The sequence below is a fragment of the Tupaia chinensis genome, unplaced genomic scaffold, assembly GCF_000334495.1.
Source record: "Tupaia chinensis unplaced genomic scaffold, TupChi_1.0 Scaffold000093_1, whole genome shotgun sequence".
NCBI classification, from domain to species: domain Eukaryota; kingdom Metazoa; phylum Chordata; class Mammalia; order Scandentia; family Tupaiidae; genus Tupaia; species Tupaia belangeri.
In genome coordinates, this window is record NW_006159555.1 from 1185443 (window position 1) to 1201358 (window position 15916).

A 15916-nucleotide genomic window follows, 5' to 3' on the forward strand; every position below is an offset into this window, starting at 1 on the left:
CACTCTGAATAAACCTCATGGTTCCCAGGAGATGACTGGATTTGTAATACTAATAAGACTGACAATAGTAATGAGTAACACACCATAGACTAGGTAACATTCTACTGCTCTGAATGCATGCAATCAGTTCATCCTCACAACAATCTAATAATTTCACAGATAAGGACACTAAGGCAGTTAAGTCATTTGCCCAAGATCACACAACTATTAGAAATTGACAGGGCTGGGATTCGACCCCAAGTAGTCTATTTCTAGGGATCACATCCCTAGCCATTATTCAATTATCTCAAAGATACTTTCCAGATGTAAAGTTTGGTGATTTTAAAGAAAAACAGCAGAAATTACAGATGGCATGATATTCACAATGGAATAAAATCATAACAAAAATAGATACTGTAATAAACAAAAAAAGACAAGCTAGTTTTTGTCAGGAATCATCATACTCTTATGTCTTGCCTACAGAGGAAAAGACTTTCAGTTGATAGCTGAGTGATGTGAGTCTTTAAAATGATTCAGGTCAAATATAGTAGGTTTTTGTTTGTTTTTGTTTTGTTTTGTTTTAGTTTTTACTATAAGGCATGTGTGCTCATCAGAGAGATGAGAGAGAGAGAGAGAAATCATCCCTGGGAGGATGGACATGTTGTAATCCCTTCTCCTCAGTCTCCTCTCAGGATTTTGGGTATGCCTGCAAATGCACCTGGTGTAATTTTCAAGGCGCCAGGTCCAGGACTCAAACAGCAGAGTTGGCCACATGGGATCCAGCACCTTTATCTGCATGCTATCACCTGGCCCAGTAGGATTTTACAAAATGATATGTAGGGCCAGTCTGTGGCATGGCGGTAAAGTGGCTAGATTCCACAGAACTTTGCAGTTCTAGCCTCGAATCCAAGCGCTTGAAAAACACTCTGACCATGTGTGTTTGCTTGAGAGCTCAAAATCCTGAAAGAAGCAATGGAGAAAGGATTGCAATATGAATATTCCCAATGCAGGGAGTTTGGGGGGGGGGTGTTCTCATTTTCTTTTTTTTTTCCTCTCTCTAGCAAGTACAGATGCCCTTTGGCAACATTCTTTTAGAAAAGAAAAAAAAAAAATAATATGTGGGTGGCCAGCAGATGGTGTAGTGGATAGAAGCACTGGATTCCCACATGGCTGATCACAGTTCAAGTCCTGGACCCAGCAGGTTGCTGTCTTGCTTTCTCTCTCTCTCTCTCTGTCTCTGTCTCTCTCTCTCTGTGTGTGTGTGTGTGTGTGTGTGTGTGTGTGTGTGTGTCTGTGTGTCTGGTCAAATTAAAAAATAATTATAAAGAATGAAATTAAATAAATAAATAATGCTTTTTAAAAAAGAAATAATATATAATATAAATGCTCTAACCATCAGGTAATGTTATTTTGATGAAATTTTTTTCTACTGCCAGTGGGTACCTGCACTTGTCAGAGAGAGTGAGAGATAGAGATAGACAGAGAGAAAGCACCTCCCAGGAGTAGCAGATGGCAAAATGGTTACGTCACTCGATCCCCACCTAATCAACTGTGTTTCAACTCCCAGATCAGCAGCTTAAAACTCATGTTGGGCACATCAGCCTGCATGCCCAAGATCCTGAGAAGACAATGGAGTAGAAAGGATTGCAATGTGGCCATCCCCCTAGGGGTGATTTCTAGCTTTCTATCTCTCTGTCTCTCTCTATCTATCTCTCTGGTGAGCACTCATGCCCTGTAGTAAAAATCTCTCTTAAAAAAAAAAAAAAGAAAAAGAAAGAAAGTACCTCCCAATGGAGCATGGTTACATCGTAATTCTTTTTTCTCCATATGCTATCAGGATTTGGGGCATGTGTGTACATATGCCTAGGATGTTTTTAAGACACTGTGCTGGGACCTGAACCACATTTGGCCATATGGGATCTGGTTCTTTATGTACAGCACTTAACTGTTGTAATATGGGGCCAGCTCATGATGAAATTTTAATTATTTAGCTTATGTATATTTTATGAAGTCTACTCCATAACCATATAGCAAATATTTATAAAGCCATTTAAAAAGATGGTGTTTATTTATTATTTAATGATATGCATAGGGACCAGCAGATGGCGTAACAGTTACATTGCTGGACTCCCACATGGCCAACTGCAGTTCAGGTCCAGACACAGAGGCTTTAAACTCACACCAGGCAAATGTGCATGCATACTCAAAATCCCAAGAGGAGAATGGAGAAGAAGGGATTGTGTTGTGGCTATCCCTCCAACAAGGGATGATTTCTCGCTTTCTGTCTCTTTATCTCTTTCTGTCTCTCTGGTGAGTGCATACATCCTACAGCAAAAATCTCTCTTTAAAAAAAGTGTAGATTTTCATACCATTTTTAACTGTATTAAACATCATTTCAAGGATATTCACTAGAACTTTAAACAATTGTTAATTTGAGGTAATGGGAGTTGAATTTATAGTTACTTTTCTGCCCACATTTTGGTTTTGTTGAATTTCTAATAACTTTTTTCCTACATTTGGATATTAATGGGTTGGTAAAAGTTCTGAGCATGCATTCTTTTTTATAAATCAGAAAAACAGGTAGTTTTATAAGTTTACAGGGAAAAAAAAAAAACCACTACAGCTCAAACCGCAGGCCCTATAGCCACTAGTTAGTTATAAGTAAATATTGGATACTGAGTGGTCAGGACCTCATAAAAGACAACCTAGATTCAGAGAGAGGTCCCATTAACAGCCTTGTAGCTTTTTAGTTTATAAGCAAAACAATATTCACTTAAGAAAATGAGCCTTTAGATTTAATACATGTGGGAGAAAAAAAATGACAGAGCAATATGTTCTGATGAAAATCTCAGAAATTACCAGTCCCTTAGACTACAATATCAGTTATAACTACCCTGTCCAGTTAGAATTGTCTAATGTTAATTATGTACAGGAACATCAACTATTTCCTTCACTTACTGCCTATCTATTTTATGGCTAGGGAATGTTCTCTTTTTTGTTTAATTCGTCATTTCTTTGTCACTATATCGTTTCTCGCAGTTGCTTGAAAAATCTAATAAAATGAACTTTCATTCACAACCAGCAATACACTTAAAGTGATTTGCTTATATTTCTATGACATATAAATAAATGAAAACCATAATACAGTGAATAATTATAATGAGATTGAAAAAAAAAATCTGGCTTCCTAACAGGTACCATTTAGTGAATTGCTATTTCAATGCCCTAAACAGTCACCTGAGTTAACTCATTTTTCATGTTGTTTAGTTTTTGTCTTTAAAAGCATCTTTCAGAGAACACGAAACTGGCTCACTATCTCAACTCTAGTGGATGGTTGTGTCTGAACAGCTTTACTCATTGATTTCATTGTGCCATTTAGAAATACTCTTAGTATCATGGCCAAGAATCTAGCAAAAGCTTCATGCAGGTATTATTTATCTGAAAGGAAATGTGTTTAAATGTGTAGAATTGGTAAAACTAGAAAAAAGGGTACTAAAAAATAGTACCAAAGGAAGAGAAACTAACTTTTGAACATGACATATTTTAATGTGCTCTCATACTATCTTCTAAGTTTTATAAACAGTGGACATATGTTAATTTTTAGAAATGAATAATGATCATTTTGCAAAAAAAATGTTTATTTGTCATAAACGGAAGACATAAAGTGCTTCTGCCCTCACTCATGCACTCATTTGACTCATGGCTGGCGCAGTCTTGAATAATTTTAAACCAAACATGACTGCGGCAATCAATTTTTGTCCAATTTATTGGGCATGAGTTAAAGCCAATTAAAAAACCATTTTTGGTGCAATTCAAGGAGAAAAAATGTATAAACCCATGAAAAACAAATTTCAGTCCTAGACATGAGTCATCACTATTCTAAATATTGGTGTCAGCCCCAAATCAGGAGGAACAAATCCTAAAATTGCATTGTCCACCCTGGAAACTGCATTAATTAGCAATGATTTTTTAGACAATGGTTAGTACTTTCATAAGAAATTGACCTAGAATGAAAAAGTTGTTTCTCCTAACATTGTCTTATATCTGAATAATTTTTACAATGAAATTAAACGGTAGTTTATAGCAGCTCTTTGAGTTTCTGGATTAAGAACTGATATAAGAAGTAATCTGTGACTTTTACACAAAGAAAGCAAAACATTTTACCTATAATTTTAAATTACCTTTTACCTGTTAGAGCATGTTTCCTTTCACGTGAATATAGTGGCTCTCTTTTAAGGCCATAAAATGAAACAATCCCTGTATGGTCCGGATATTCTTAGGGTAATCAAAGCAGCAAAACTGAAGCTTCTAGGCTGGAAATGACAGCAATAAAATACAGCCATACATTTTCAATCTGTATATTAAAAAGGCCTTTCTGAGTTCAGGACCGTCGCTGTTGTAAGTATTCAAGCAGAGCTGAATTCTGGTTTTGTCTCTCTCATGTCCCTGGTATATGACTGAGCACATTGCCCAATCTCTCTAAACCTCACCTATCTCATTGGTAACATGAGTTTTAAAAATAATAGACACCTTTTAGAAATACTGTGAGCATTATGTGGAAAAAAATATATTTGTCAAGTGCTTAGCAGAGTATCAGACACAAAGCATCGCCAGTGAATGACAGTACTGAGAAGAGGGAAGTCCTATGATTTTTTTTTTTTTTTTGGAGAGGTTTTCGCTACAGGGCGCGTGCACTCGCCAGACAGACAGAGAGAGACATAGAGACAGAAAGCGAGAAATCACCCCCCAGAGGGGATGGTCACGCCGCAATCCCTTCTCCTCCATTCTCCTCTTGGGATCTTGGGCACACACGCACACGCGCCCGGGTGAGTTTTAAGCCACCGGGTCCGGGACACGAACCGCGGTCGACTACATGGGAATCCAGCGACATAGCCATGGTTAGTACTTTCATAAGAAATTGACCTAGAATGAAAAAGTTGTTTCTCCTAACATTGTCTTATATCTGAATAATTTTTACAATGAAATTAAACGGTAGTTTATAGCAGCTCTTTGAGTTTCTGGATTAAGAACTGATATAAGAAGTAATCTGTGACTTTTACACAAAGAAAGCAAAACATTTTACCTATAATTTTAAATTACCTTTTACCTGTTAGAGCATGTTTCCTTTCACGTGAATATAGTGGCTCTCTTTTAAGGCCATAAAATGAAACAATCCCTGTATGGTCCGGATATTCTTAGGGTAATCAAAGCAGCAAAACTGAAGCTTCTAGGCTGGAAATGACAGCAATAAAATACAGCCATACATTTTCAATCTGTATATTAAAAAGGCCTTTCTGAGTTCAGGACCGTCGCTGTTGTAAGTATTCAAGCAGAGCTGAATTCTGGTTTTGTCTCTCTCATGTCCCTGGTATATGACTGAGCACATTGCCCAATCTCTCTAAACCTCACCTATCTCATTGGTAACATGAGTTTTAAAAATAATAGACACCTTTTAGAAATACTGTGAGCATTATGTGGAAAAAAATATATTTGTCAAGTGCTTAGCAGAGTATCAGACACAAAGCATCGCCAGTGAATGACAGTACTGAGAAGAGGGAAGTCCTATGATTTTTTTTTTTTTTTTGGAGAGGTTTTCGCTACAGGGCGCGTGCACTCGCCAGACAGACAGAGAGAGACATAGAGACAGAAAGCGAGAAATCACCCCCCAGAGGGGATGGTCACGCCGCAATCCCTTCTCCTCCATTCTCCTCTTGGGATCTTGGGCACACACGCACACGCGCCCGGGTGAGTTTTAAGCCACCGGGTCCGGGACACGAACCGCGGTCGACTACATGGGAATCCAGCGACATAGCCATTATGCTAACTGCTGGTTCCCAAGTCCTATGATTTTTATCCATGGCTATGCATCAATGCTTCAACCTATCTGTAAAAGGTTTTTTTCCTTTGAAAGTACAGACACCTGCTCTCTATTTGAGGGGATTCCTCTCAGTAATTCTGAGGTAAGGTCTAAGTACATATGAGGGTAGTTTAAAAAAAGTCATGAAAAAGTAGTAAAAGTATGAGTTTATTCTGGTGCAAAACTTTTTTTAAGTTCATGCTTAGTTTTTTTTCCTAATATACATTTTCCATAAGTCTTTTAAAGACACCTCGTATGTTTATAAGAAGCTCAATCAACCACTGATTTAGAGCAAAGAGTTGTATAGATTTTTCAGTTGTTCAGTTAATATGAAGTTAAACTATGGCTTGAAATACATTGGTCCAGCTCTATTGAGTATATTAATTGGAATAATTGCCAAATTTGTACTTTATGTTATGCTGAAAGAGATTTAACTAGGCTCTCTTAAAAATATTTTTTTTACATTCATAAGGCCGTGAGGGCATAGAATGAACACAATGTTCCACAATTTCCTATTAGTAAAATGAAAAAAAAAAAGACATAAATCTGCAAAATTACAGTTACTCCACCTGCAGAGCTATATCTCAGTGTTTGCTATTGTATATTTGTAGATTTTAGTTCTATTTAATAAACATAGCAATAAGCCAATACTACCAAATCATCTTTTTCAGAGTTGTATTTTCCTTTTGTGGTAGTTCAAGTGTAACTACTTCAAGATAAGTAAGAAATCTTCTCAATGATAGAGATCAAAGGCTGTGATGGCCAGAAAAATATGGATGTTGACCTGACTTGACCACCCCAGAAGTTATTCATGATAGTTTAACCAAACAGGGGCATTTCCTCTACAACCAACTTGAAAATATAAACCCAAATCAGAACTCTCTTTTGTGTTTTTCTGTGAAGGGATAATCTAGATTAACACTCTGTCACCTTGGAAGAAAAGAGAGAGTGCTCTAGCAGACCTTGGTTTTTACCAATGTCAGTAAACATGGCAGCACAGACCTAGTAGAACGAAGGATACCAAGATCATGAAGGTATTAAGAAAAGGTGATGGGGAGGTGAGAAAACCAATCACACAGTTTCACTATTTTTGCCTAGGGCAGGTCTGGATGCAGCTACTACATTCTTAAATTTATGATATATCCTCATTGGTAGGCAATTATATACCCTGGCATATCTCAACACAGAAATTCAGGAAAATTCCAAGGTTGTCACACTACCAGAGAGTTGTTTGGTTCTTCTTCTTTTTTTTTTTTTAATTAAAATGAAGTCTCATTATGTTGCCTAGGTTATCCTGAAAGTCTGTTGTCCCAACTTGGTCTCCCAAATATTTAGGATTATGGGCATGTGCCACTGTACCTGATCACCTTTTTCTTCTTTTTTTAAGTTTAGAGTTTCTAGGGACCAGGTCATTGACATAACTTCTTCATGGATTTAAGAACACAAATTTTGTAGGTTATGAAAGAGCTTCCTAGAAATATACATATTCTTAGGACATGATCTACTCTCAGGGTTTAGAAATGACTCTGAGGTCTAGACATAAATCAACACCATGTATTGGCAAGATGTGGGTAAATCTAGGTCATGTTGATCAAAATACTAATGAGGGAGTTGGTATGCCCAGATTCTAGTTTTAGAACTGTTTGTGAATCTCTCATGTTTCTACACGTCAAATGAAGGGTAGTATTTGCTTTTCTCATTTCATCAGGTAATTGTGAAGCTAAGGTAAAAGTACATACATGAATACTGGAAAATTTTTAAATTGTTGTGACATACTAATTGAGAGGAAAATAAACTTTAAAAAATATACCCAACCGGGACTGGCAGGTGGCATGATGGCTAGGGGCACTTGACTCCCACATGGCCAACCACAGTTTGAGTCCCAGACCTGGCAGTTTGCTTTCTCATTTTCTCTCTCTCTCTCTCTCTTTCTCTCATGCTATCCTTCTCTAATCAATTGAAATAAATAAATAAAGTTGAATAAAACAATTCCTTAAAATATAAAAAAAGTACATAACTTTCTAATAAATTATCCAAAATTCTGTCAGGAATGTATTTTCTTTTTCTTTCTTTCTTCCTTCCTTTCTTTCTTTCTTTCTTTCTTTCTTTTTTTGAGAGTTTTTTGCTATAAGGCGCGTGCGTGGGCTCGCCAGAAAGACAGAGAGACATAGAGAGACAGAAAGCAAGAAATCACCCCCCCTGGGGGGGGATGGCCACACCACAATCCCTTCTCCTCCATTCTCCTCTCAGGATCCTGGGCACGCACGCACACGTGCATGGCATGAGTTTAAGTCACACGGTCCAGGACTCGAACCGTGGTGGACTACATGGGAGTCCAGCAACATAGTCATTATGCTAACTGCCGGTCCCTATTTTCTTTTTTTTTTTTAAAGCAAACATTTTTCCCTTTTTCAGTGTGACTCTCTAAAAGTTTTAGAATCAAGTTGTAAGATAATAACCCTGTATTAAAACTTCAAAAAATGAAACTGAGATTTGTTTTACCATCATCGAATATGAAAATGAAAATTTCTAAAAAAGTGAAACATTTCATTTTCCTTTTTGTTGTTGTTTATGAATATAATTTTATATCTAAGGCTAGCCTTAGACTATCAGCTGTTAAAATGTGGTTCTCAGAAATTCGAGAGAGGAGATAGCCCCTCCAGAGTTTTTTATTTAACCAGCAGAGAATTGCTTTCTTACAGTTAGAAAATTGAACACCTTTGACTCTGACACTTGCCTGTCCTCCTGAGTGAGTTCAAGGGGCATTCTCTGTGCCATCAGAAGGACAGCCAGCAACATATATGGTCAGAAATACGTCTCAGTGCAACCCAACTCCAAGCCACCCTAGGACAGAAGAACGACAACGCAGAGCCACTGTGTTCCCTGAGTGAGGGAGATAGTCTCCCTATTGAGGAAAACCAACCTCCCTGAGAACCTGTTCTCTGACCCATGGCCAGATCACAGGGCTCATCTGATCATAAGAATTTCTTAAAAGACTCTTTATGTCAGTCAGTCTCAGCATTTGTTATCCTTTCATCAATATCTCTTTTTTCACATTTCATAGGTAATTTCCCTTTCATTTAAGAGTACATTTGTGTGTCTGTCTTAGTGGATATTATGTAGCTAATTCCATTTCGATCTTATAGAAAGAACAAGCTAAAAGAATATTTCAGAATAGCTGTCTTGCAGTACTATCTATTATATCCACTAGAGGCCTCCTCTCCAAATAGCTCAAAATATCTCCCCTCTCCTTCTCTGTGGCCTCTGGCATTTGCTGCTCAACTAACTCTTGAGTTGGGCCACTGGCTACATATCAGTGTTAGAATGAAAACATTCCCCCTACTTTAACACCTCCTGCTAGTTCAATAAAGCGATGTTTAAATAACTGAACTGGCTTCAATGAACTGTACTTGCCATTTTTTTTCCTGCTTCTTAGCTAGATAAAATGGAGATAATTATGAAGTGGATGAGCAGGTTTAATGAAAGCCAGTTTCTTTCGGTATACTCCTGAAGCAGCAATCATCATCTGTTTGGCTTTTGAAGAGCAACAATTATAATCACTTAAACCCCCAAGGGGAACAAAAATAGAATTTACATTAGCATATAAAATATACAGCTGGATTGGGCAAGCCTACAAAATTCTGGGGAAATCATTCTAATCTGAATGCTATTCAAACTCACAAGTAAAATGAGTTCAAGAGTATTTTACATACTTCCTTCCTATAAAATAATACATGTAACAATGTTGAGAGGATTTTCCTAAAAATTAACACAAGGAAGGAAAAAAAAAAAAATGCTGGCAGAGAATCCCAGCAGGAACAGGCTACACTGTATTGTCAAGATATCAGAGAACAAAATGCATGCTAGTCACATGAAGTACTGATCACTCTGAAGGGAAGGTTTTTCATAGTCAAACTACGTGCAATTGAGAGTTTAGGAAAGAAAATAAGGTCATTTTAGTGTGATCAATGATGGAACTTAATCAGAAATAAGAAAAATTTCAAATTAATAGTATTTCCCTCCTCAGCTGCAAATATAAAAGCAATACGAAAGAAGGCAAAATTGCTTCAGTTTATATCTTACTGTTACAAAGCAGAACACCTTTTCATTTTTTAAAACATTTTTCATATCATTTCCTCTCAAATAACCTCTTTCCTACATCTCTCTGATTCCAGCCCAGATCACAGGCAACCTCCCTTACCATTTATGTTATTTAATTACTTTTGCCTTTTCGTGCTTTTCACAGTTTGCAACTTTCTTTTCTTTTTGTTGAGCATAGAAGATAAAAACATAGCCTTTGCTTTATCCATTACTGCTATCAACAAAACACTAACAATCGATAAATTAAAGGCTATACCAGCTGTGTATGTTTTTCAAAGGCAGTGTATCTGAGAAATTATACTAATGAATTTTGAAAAACTCAGCATCCTACACAGAAGACCTGCCCTCCCTCATTGTGAGTACATGTCAATATGTAGAAATGGAAAGAACTATACTTCATCTTTCTGTATATGATTTGAAGATCCACTATTACATGTTATAAATTGAAACAAAAAAAGTCAGTGTGCAAAAATATCACCTTCACTGAGAAGTCTTCCTGAATACTACACTAAAGCCAATCATAGATACATTGGTTATAGCTTCCTCTGTATTTCTAAATGTATTTTGTACATATCTCTGATACCAATAATCTCACTATACCATAAGCATTTGTTGACATATCTGTCTCCTACACACACTGTATTACTTGACAACACAGTCATTTTTTTTCAGTGGCGTATTCCCAGGTTCTAGCACTGTGCCTAATTTGGTAAGCATGCAGTAACATTTCTGGAATGACATATATCATTCATTTGTATTCTAAGACACATTAAAATGTTAGGGTGTTCATATCAAACATATATATTAAATACCATCTCTGCCACTGTCTCAGATCTAGTGGTAATAAATTAAGCACCACAAAATTAGAAATGCTAGTGTCTACAGCACTCTTAGTTCTCATTATCTTTAACAAAGGATAGTGGTAATTTTTTTTTTAGATTTTATTAAATATTTATAATGTTAATCAGCTCTTTAAACTATCTATCCCATGGTTAATTATTTTTACTGGAAATACTTGAAAAGCTGAGTTCTTAGTTCTTAATGGTAATAACCTCAGGTTTCATTAAGTTTAAAACTCTATTTTTAAAAAATTAAAACCGTTCATACTGGCTTTGCAACCTTTGTCAATGTCTATAAATGTGGTGGTATCTAGTCTATATTAGTCTGCCCTTTCTATAAGCCCTTCCTGCTCTGAAACGCTTAGAAAGTACACACTACATAACTTTACTTTGAACATAAAATGCATGATTTCAGGTTTAAAAGAATTTACAGGGATAATTGAGGTACATAGCTTGAAGGATTCCAGGAAGATATTTTAGTTTCTTTTTTTCCTTATGTTAAACATGGTCCACATTTTTCATACTAATTTTTCAAGTGGAAGTATTATTTTGTACAAAGTTATGAGAAAGCAATAAGGGAGAGGTAGAAGAAAATGGAAGTACATCTATCTGAAAGTACTCCTGGAACTTTAATATTCTTATTATTAGATAAAATTCAGTTTTGTCATTAATATCCCTTAAGGTTAAAATGGAAAAGCTGCTTTGCCAACTTTCCTTTTTTGCCCAAAATTTTTAGAAGTATACTTACATATATTATTTGTATAGACTGATTAATATACTTGGGAGAATTTGAATGTAAAAGACAATTGTCTACACATAGTTTTATGATGTTAGGAAATAACATAAAATAAACTTCAAAATCAAGAATAAATAGAAAATTACATAAACATTTTATAAACATGATTGAAAAAACTGAGCCTGAATTTTATTTAAAATGAATCCAGAAACTAAAATTAGTTTGGGGGCAGAGGTGTAAAAATATAGGGGTTTTTCAAGACATGGTCTCCAAAGTCAAAATGAGTACAATTGAGTTATATGTGATCAACTGCTAGAATACTATGGGACTGAAAACTCAAACCTCACAATTTTTCCCTTTATAACATAATTCTTAGAAGTCTAAAATGATCTGACTTAAAGAAAAATGTATTGGTACTTCTGCAGTAATGTGATTTAAGCATGATTGATCTGGTTAGTTTTTGCTTTGTAAAACTCCTAAAACTTAAAAAATGAATGAGTCCATTTATAAAAGTTCTTCACTTAACATAATCATTAATTCAAATGTTTTTTTAATATGAGTTTTCTATATTTTTTTAAAAAGTAACCCAAATCTCTATGAAACAACTCTGAAGCCTATTTTTTTTTTTTATTGAGTGAAGTTCAGAAAGAATTATTCTGAGTGCTTTCACTTCTACTCAGGTAAAAGTGAGACACTGAGAAGTTTTCTGCTGAGTGTAAATTACGTCCTTAAACATTTTTTCATTGGTATGTAGGGGAACTTGAATGAATTATATTGATAAAATCTACAGATTCAAGCTAATAAACAAATCCAAGCAGAAGCAACATCTATGCACCAAGTTCTCAAGTCCAAAGAGTTTATAAGTAAAAAAAGAGCAAGATGAGAGCATTTTAAAGGAAAAGCATTCTGTGGTATTTATTAAAGACTCTGTCATTTTTAATATGTAAGAAAGAATCTCATATGAGATGCCATTTGAAACTTTTTATTTTCTATGTTATTTTCTATCTTTGTCTTTTTAGTTGATGAAGTAAGGGCAGTTATTAAAAATGAAGAGCCCTTAATTACTATATGATTAGAGTAGGAAATAGTTAAATCAAAGTAAACTCTAACTTAGAAAATAAATATTATGGCCAAAAAATCCAATGTCTTGCTACTTATAAAATCATATATTTTATTATTTGCAAATGTTTTACTGTAATCAAACTTTTAAAGTCTTTTAAATAAAAACTACATTGCATTTAAGTTGGTAAAATTAAGGGAAAAATCACAGAATTTATTTGATTTTAAGAAAAATTGGGTTTGCTTTTAGCTTTTCCCTTTTTAAAGTAGGAATTGTTGGTATTCACTTAATAATACTTTTATTATACACTTTAGTTAATTCTTCCTTTTTTCTTTTAAGTGGGAATGGAGAATGCAATAAACTCTGTAGTTAATGTCCCAAAAAGATACAACCAATGAAACCAGGATAATGTATCCAAACCCAGTGATATAGGAGATCTCAGTGACTTTTTCAAAATTTTCTTCATGAATGTTTTATCGCAAAGTGCAATAAAATAATTATTTATATTCTCAGAATTTGTTGAGATTATGTGGGATTTATGTTGCGAGTCTTTTTAAATCTGGTAAACAATTACATATTTTTCTGTTTTTGGACTCTCATGTCATTTGATTTTACACCCAAGTTTAGAGCTAGATTTTGATTAAAATCCACACTTTCTGGTTTATGAGCTGTTTAGCCTTCACTACTCAGTGTGTAGGCAAAATAAAATCAGCCATCCAGTGTTTTGAAGTTAACTGAGATAATCTATATAAAGCGGTTATATGTTTGGATCTATGTCTGGATCCATGACTGGATCATGGCACATAGACAAACAATATTGACTATTAACGTGAACCTCTTAGCCATTTTAAATTTTGTACTTGATGTAAGATACACATTAAACTTAATACTAATTGAAAGCAATAAATGGTTTCTTTGCACTTTAAAAATTATAATGTCCTTTCAGTCGTTCATTTTTACCGTTTTGGTCACAGGCTCAGTCCATGCCCTAGGTATGGTATGAGGGGCAAAATCTGCAATCTGACAGTTCATAACCTGGTTGCCAATCACCCTTTTCAACTCCTTACCTCTCACCCAGTTTTCTTCTTCATCTATAAATACTTACCCATTTAAAGTGGGTCAGTGTTAGGGGAAGCAATGACTATTTCTATGAGAGTATTGCTGAGTTGCAAAGACTTAAGAATTTTGTTCTTAAAAAGATTATAACTCTCTGCTATTTGTAAAACTTATTCTAATGGACTGAGGTCTAGAGAAAACATCAGAATATCAGAAACATCAGATCTATATATCTAGTGTGCCAATAACATAAATCGAACATTGATATTTTCTGTGTAACAAATAAATAAGAGATATATTTATATTTTATAGAAAGAGTTGATTCTTAGAGTATTACATTCTGATAAAAATTTTCATATCAATAGTATCTAGCAGACCTAAAATAGGTACAGAATTTTAAGGGAAAGGTAAATTCTAATATACTAATGTCATTAAATACTCTAGATACTTTTAAAGGATATTAAACATGTACTATGAATTGCCATTAGAAGATAATTTTCAACTACTTAATCTATTTGAAATAATTTTTAAATGACTGTCTTCTCTGAAATACTGTTTAGAGCGTGGAGCTGGATAACTGGAATAAAGATGAGCGCTTGTTTGGGATTCTGAGAATGATTAAAATAACCCCAACTAAAGTTGTGTCTTTCAATTTGAAGTGTCAAAGTCATCTCATTTTACATATGTACAGAGTATATATTTACTTATGAGTACCTGTATACTTATAAATATATTATAGGTCTCTATGTAAACAAACTCTTCATTGACTATTGTGTTCATGAATATTACAGTTCAGGTTATTTATTTTAAGATCCCAGATAGTGCTACTATAGTTTTAAGATTAATGATAAAATGAAATAGCTATGGTAGTTTCCTAGTGTGGTACAAAATGAATTACAAGTTAAGAACATTGGTAGCTGACTATCTGTAGACTCAGAATTTCTGTCAGTACATAAAAAAGCAAACTTTCCAATAGAAATTCTAGCTACTATAAATATATAAAAGATTGTATTCTAATCTAAATTTTTCTGAGATTTTCTTGCAAAGTTTTACTAAATGTAGCAACACATTAGTAGTTCAGTTAGCCATTTAGTCTTTAAGCTCTCAAACTGAAAATTTTTAAGTAGCCAACAATTGCAAACAGCAATACCAATAGCAATAATGATGACTTTAAAAGTTGAATGCCTCAGGTATCATTTTTCTGTGGCAGCTGCTAGTAAATTACAGCAACTTCATGTAGAATAAACCAAAAAAAAGTTATTTGTTAAAATAATTTATTAAACTATATGCCCAATAAAATACATTAATCTTTATCACAATACAGTTTTTAAAATGTTATTATGTTATTTTCTATGTCTCCTCTGATCACAGGAAGTTTATAATCACTTTTAAAATCTTTAGTTCAGAACAGGACTTGAGAATATAGGCATATGCATCTATATCTAAAAATACTTAAAAGAGCATCAAAAATGGCTCAATAAAACAAGAGAATAATTCTTTTCAGGGGGTATTTTTGTTTCTAACTCATCCTTCAAACAAGAACATTTAGATGGCCCTGCCTCATCAGAAAATGTGCAGTCCATTCCCGTATAGGGCGTCCCAGTCATCTCCATGACAACAGCCCTTCACAAGTTAAAAGGCAACTGGATCCACAAACAGAAAAAGTTTTAAGACTACTGAGCACTATTAATTCTTTTTTAAAAGTGCAGAGCTGGCCAAACAATTTGGAATTCTCTAGAGCAAAGGTTGAGCCTTTTACCAAACTTGGAATTGTTAACGTTTCCACAGATACCAAGTTGGATAGCTGTTCTCAGAAGATAAATGAGAGAAAGGAGCAAAAAACCCAGACATCTTTTCTTGGAATATACCTCCTATTTTCAAACAAATGAAAAAGTTTAGGAAAGGATACTGGAGAAAGACCCTTAAATAAATCCATACACTAGTTTTTTTTAAAAAGTGGGATGGGGCATAGGTGGAGGAGAGAAGGAACAGTGGTAAGGGGGGGGTAGTTAGAAAAAAATTCCTTTCTCCAGCCTGACACCTTTTAAAACCCCAACTTTCCAAACGTATTATTTGCTCATCATTCAGGAATTAGATTGGTCCCAGAATGATGGCTTTTATGTTTCTACCTAAGGAAATCTGAGAAAGAAACAGAAAAGCCTGCCAGTGCAGGTGAGGGCATAGAGCGTTGAACCGGCCAAGGGTGACCCCACTGCTCCTTTCTCCTTTCGGATTTTGTCAGGAAAGACCGGCTACTGTGTGGAGCTCAGGAAGTTAGAAAGTCAGAA